The sequence below is a fragment of the Pongo abelii genome, chromosome 5 (assembly GCF_028885655.2).
Source record: "Pongo abelii isolate AG06213 chromosome 5, NHGRI_mPonAbe1-v2.0_pri, whole genome shotgun sequence".
Lineage (NCBI taxonomy): Eukaryota > Metazoa > Chordata > Mammalia > Primates > Hominidae > Pongo > Pongo abelii.
The window spans coordinates 146763484-146769514 of record NC_071990.2 but is presented as its reverse complement, the minus strand read 5'-3'; the positions used below and the strand labels follow the sequence as shown (position 1 = coordinate 146769514).

At 34.8% G+C, this 6031-nt stretch overlaps 1 non-coding gene across 1 annotated transcript; it reads right to left on the bottom strand.

The window, feature by feature from the left end:
- Window positions 1-5555: 5555 nt before the first annotated feature.
- Window positions 5556-5627, bottom strand: TRNAQ-UUG (transfer RNA glutamine (anticodon UUG)). Its single transcript has one exon. It is a non-coding gene; the product is annotated as a tRNA-Gln (tRNA).
- Between the last annotated feature and the right edge of the window lie 404 nt (window positions 5628-6031).

Below are 6031 nucleotides of genomic sequence, written 5' to 3'. Positions count from 1 at the left end.
ATTTTAGTTTAATTTCTCTTAATAAGCTTGAGCATCATGTTATGTTAATCAGCTATAAATATTTCTTCTTAAATAAAATACCTGCTTGTTTTAGTTCCTTATTGGTGCTCTAATTATCACAAATGTAATAGCTTAAAACATACATTTGTTATAATTCTTCAGGCTAAAAGTTTGAAATGAGTCTTACGGAACTTTATGATATTATAATATATAATAAAAAATATGTGATATACAATATAATAAGAAAAATATATTTGCTCTCTACACACCCCTCCTTTTTTTTTTTACACATAGCCCCTAAAACCCTGGAAATCTCTAAAGTGATTTGTGTCTTTTTGTATGCTGATTAGATCCCGGGGGACTAGCTGGGGGATCCTGGATAGCCTCCTGATGAGGACTTGTCAGGGGAAGCAACCTAGTGAAAAAAGGTTTGCAATTTTCAGCCTCACTTTTCAACCTCTGGGGAAAGAAGAGGAGCTGGAGGCTGAATTAATCACCAATAGCCACTGATGTAGTCAATCATGTTTACATAATAAAACCTCTGTACAAAACCATAAAGGACAGGGTTCAGGGAGTTTCCAGGTTGCTGAACTCCTGAAGGTGCTGGGAAGGTGGAGCACCCTGAGGCATCATGGAAGCTCCAGGCTCCTTCCTCCCTATCTTGCTCTTGCAACTTTCAGCTGGCTGTTTATTTGTATGCTTTTATAATACATGGGTAAATGTAAGTAAAGTATTTCCCAGACTTCTCTGAGAAATTCTGGCAGATAATTGAACCTGAGACGGGGTCATGGTACCTCTGGTTTATAGTCAGTCAATCAGAAGCACAGGTTAAAACAACCTAGGATATTGGTTGGCATTTGAAGTTGGGAAGGAGGCAGTTTTCAGGGACTCAGCCCTTAACCTGTAGGGTCTGTACTAACTTCAATTAGTGACAGGATTGAATTAAATTATAGGACACCCAGTTGGTGCTGAAGAATCGCTTGGTATGGAAAACCCCACAGATTTTGATGACCAGAAGTATTCTGTGTTGAGAGTATAGTTGGAGAAAAAAGTTTGCCTTTCTGCCTTTTCCTATTAATACAGGCTTGAATAAAGATGTCAGCATGGCCAGTATTCCTTTTGAAGTCTCTCCAGGAAAATCCATTTTCTTAACCTTTCTCAGCTTCTAGGAGAGCCACAAAAAATGAAGAATTCTTATATTCTTCCATAAAAAAATATTTTTATGTACTGTATTGAATCTTTTGAGATTTTTGGATTATTATCTTTTATAATACTTTTGCCTTGAAGTCTATTTTGTCTGATATTAATATGGATGTACTACCTTGCTTTGATTAATATCTGCTTAATATATCTTTCTATAAACATTTATTCTCAAGCCTCCTGTGTTCTAATGCATTAAATATATTTTAAATTCATGCTGTTGAGTATATTTTTTATATCCAGTTGATATTCTTTGTCACTTTAACTAGAGAATTAAGGCTATTTATACTTATTGTGATTATAGTATATTTGGATTTATTTCTAGAGCTTAATTTTATGGTATTAATAAGTTTTTTCTCCTGTATGTATGTGCATGCATGTGTGTGTGTGTTTTGTGCCTTCTTCTGGATCAATGGATTATTTTTCTCTTTCTGGTTCTACTTTTTTTCTATTTGTTTGAATGTGCTGTACTGTTTGTTATTCCTTAGTTTTTAAAATTTTTTAGTTAAAAAATAATTTTTAATTTTATGAGCACATAGTATGTGTATATATTTATAGGATACATGAGATTTTTATATAGATATACAATGTATAATAATCATATCAGGGTAAATGGGGTTTCAGTCACCTCAAGCATTTATTATTTCTTTGTGTTATAAACATTTCAATTTTACTACTTCAGTTATTCCAAAATGTACAACAAATTACTGCTAACTGTAGTCAACCTGCTGTACTATCAAATATTAGATCTTATTCTTTGTATCTAACTATAATTTTTGTACACATTAACCATCTCCATTTCCATATCCTCCCCTGCAACTACCCCTCTAAGGCTCTGGTAACTATCATTCTACTTTCAATTTCCATGAGTTCAATTGTTTTAATTTTTAGCTCCACAAATAAGTGAGAACATGCAAAGTTTGTCTTTCTGTGCCTGACTTATTTCACTTAACCTAATGTCCTCCAGTTCCATCTATGTTGTTGCAAATGACAGGATCTTATTCTTTAAGGGCTGAACAGTATTCTATTGTGTGTAGGTAGCACAATGGAATACTGTTTTTTTATTCATTCATCTGCTGATGGACTCTCAGGTTGCTTCCAAATCTTGGCTATTGTGAATAGTGCTGCAGTAAATATGAGAGTGCAGATATTTCTTTGATATACTGATTTCCTTTCTTTTGGGTATATACCCAAAAGAGAGATTGCTGGATCATACGGCAGTTCTATTTTTAGTTTTTTTTTTTCAGGAACCTCCATACTGTTGTCCATAGTGGCTGTGCTAATTTACATTTTTACCAACATCGCTTGAGTGTTCCCCTTTCTCCACATCTTTGCCAGCATTCTCTATTACCCGGCTTTTGGATAAAAGACATTTTAACTGGGGTAAGATGATATCTTATTGTAGTTTTGATTTGCATATCTCTCGTGATCAATGAGGTTAAGCACCTTTTCATATGCCCATTTTCCATTTGTATATCTTCTTTTAGAAACGTCTATTCAAATCTTTTGCCAATTTTTTAATTGGGTTATTGGATTTTTTCATATAGACTTGTTTGAGCTCCTTATGTATTATGGGTATTAATCTTTTCTGAGATGAATGGGTTGCAAATATTTTCTCCTATTCTGTGGGCTGTCTTCACTTTATTGATTGTTTCCTCTGATACTTGGAAGCTTTTTAATTTGAGGTGATCCAATTTGTCCATTTTTGCTTTGATTGTGTTGTCGGGGTGTTACTCCAGAAATATTCAACCAGGCCAATGCCCTGTAGAGTTTTCCCAATGTTTTCTTTTAGTAGTTTCATAGTGTGGGATCTTAGATTTAAGTCTTTCATCTATTTTCATTTTATTTTTATACATAACGAGAGATGGAGGTCTAGTGTCATCCTTCTGCATATGGATATCCAGTTTTCCTAGCACCATTCATTGAAGAAACATTTCCGCCAATGCATGTTCTTGATACTTTTGTCAAAAATTAGTTCACAGTAGATGCATAAATTTATGTCTGGATTCTGTATTTTGTTCCATTGTTCTATGTGTCTGTTTTTAATGCTAAGACCATATTGTTTTGGTTACTATAACTCTGTAGTATAATTTGAAATCCAGTAATGTGATTGCTCCAGTTTTTGCTCAGGGTGGTTTTGGATATTCTTATTCTTTTGTGGTTCCATATAAATTTTAGATTAATTTTTTCTATTTATGTGAATAATGTCATTGGTATTTTGATAGGAATTACATTAAATCTTTAGATTGCTTTGGATAGAATAGTGATTTTAACAATATTGATTTCCAGTCCATGAATGTGGAATATCTTTTCATTTTTTGTGTCTTTCACTTCTTTCACTTCTTTTATTGAGTTATTGCCTAGGTACTTAATTTCATTTGTAGCTATTGTAAATGGAACTACTTTTTAGTTTCTTTTTCAGATTGTTTGTTGTTGGCATATAGAAATGCTACTTATTTTGTATGTTTATTTTATATCCTGCAACTTTACTGAATTGTTTTATCAGTTCAAATAGTTTTTTGGTGGAGTCTTTAAGTTTCTCTAAATATAAGATTATATCATCTGCAAACAGGAATAATTGGACTTATTCCTTTCCAATTTAGGTGCCTTTTATATCTTTCACTTGTCTGATTGCTCTAGCTAGGATTTCCAGTACTATGTTGAATAACAGTGGTAAAAGTGGGCATCCTTGTCCTGTTCTACATCTTCTTAAAACAAAGGCTTTCAATTTTTCCCTGTTCAGTATGATACTAGCTGTCTGTCATATATGGTTTTTATTGAGTTGAGATATGTTTCATCTATATCCATTTTTTAAGGTTTTTTCATGAAGAGATGTCAAATTTTACCAAATGCATTTTCAGCATCAATTGAAATGATCATATAATTTTTCTCCTAAATTATCTTGGTATGATGTATCACATGGATTGATTAGTGTTTGTTGAACTATCTTTTGCATATCTGGGATGAATCCCACTGTCATGATGAACAATTTTTTGAATGTGTAGTTAAATTCAGCTTGCTAGTATTTTGTTGAATGTTTTTGCATCAATGTTTGGCCTGTAGTTGGTTTGTTGGTTTGTTTGTTTGTTTATGTGTCTTTGTCTGGTTTTAATATAAGGGTAATTCTGGCCTTGCAGAATGAGTTTGGAAGTATTCCCTCCTTTATTTTTTGGAATAGTTTGAGTTGGATTGGTATTAGTTTTTCTTTAAATGTTTGATAGAATTCAACAGTAAAGCCATTGAGTCTTAGGCTTTTGTTTGCTGGAAGCATTTTTATTACAGCTTCAATTTCATTACTGGTCATTGGTCTATTCAGATTTTGGATTTTCCCATAGTTCAATCTTTGTAGGTTGTATGTGTCTAGGATATATCCATTTCTTCTAAGTGTTTCAATTTGTTGGCATATTGCTCATGTTAGTCTCTAATGATTCCTTGAATTTCTGTGATATCAGTTGTTGTTTCCTTTTTCATCTGTGATTGTTATTACTTGGGATGTCTTTCTTTTTTCTTAGTCTAGCTGGCTAAAGGTTTGTGGATTTTGTTTATCTTTTCAAAAAGCCAACTTCTGTTTTGTTGATATTTTACATATTTTTTCATTTCAATTTCATGTATTTATGCTCTTACCTTTATTATTTCTTTTCTTCTACTGAATTTGTGTTCAGTTTTACTTTTCCAGTTTTTTTCTTATTTTTATTTTTGTGGGCATATAGTAGGTGTATATATTTATGGAGTACATGAAACTTTTTTTTATTATTTTTTTGAGATGGAGTCTCGCTCTGTCACCAGGCTGGAGTGCAGTGGCGCAATCTCGGCTCACTGCAACCTCCGAATCCTGGGTTCAAGCGATTCTCCTGCCTCAGCCTCCTGAGTAACTGGGACTGCAGGCGCCCACCACCATGCCAGGCTAATTTTTTTATTTTTAGTAGAGACAGGGTTTCACCATGTTGGCCAGGATGGTCTTGATCTTTTGACCTCGTGATCCACCGGCCTTGGCCTCCAAAAGGGCTGGGATTACAGGTGTGAGCCACTGCACCCGGCCTGAATTTTTTTTTTTTTTAATGGAGTTTCACTCTTGTTGCCCAGGCTGGAGTGCAATGGCATGATCTTGGCTCACTGCAACCTCCACCTCCTGGGTTCAAGAGATTCTCCTGACTCAGCCTCCCAACTAGCTGGGATTACAGGCATGCACTGTCACACCTGGCTAATTTTGTATTTTTAGTAGAGACACAGTTTCTCCATGTTGGTCAGGCTGGTCTCGAACTGCTGACCTCAGGTGATCCACCTGCCTTGGCCTCTCAAAGTGCTGGGATTACAGGCGTGAGCCACTGCGCCTGGCCAAAATGTATTCATTTGAAAGGTCCCACCAAGATTCGAACTCGGATTGCTGGATTCAAATTCCAGAGTGCTAACCATTACACCATGGGACCAACCCAAAATGTTTTAATACAGGTATGCTATGTGAAATAATCACATCATGGAGAATGAGGTATCCATCCTCTTAAGCATTTATCCTTCATGTTACAAACAATCCAATTACACTCTTTTAGTTATTTTATAATATACAATCAAGTTATTATTGACTAGTTGTGCTATCAAATAGGAGGTCTTGTTCATTCTTTCCAACTACTTTTTCTTTTTTTTTTATTATTATACTTTAAGTTTTGGGATACATGTGCAGAATGTGCAGGTTTGTTACATAGGTATACCCGTGCCAGGGTGGTTTGCTGCACCCATCAAACCATCATCTACATTAGGTACTTCTCCTAATACTATCCCTCCCCTAGCCCCACAACAGGGTTTCACTATGTTGGCCAGGATGGTCTCAATCTCT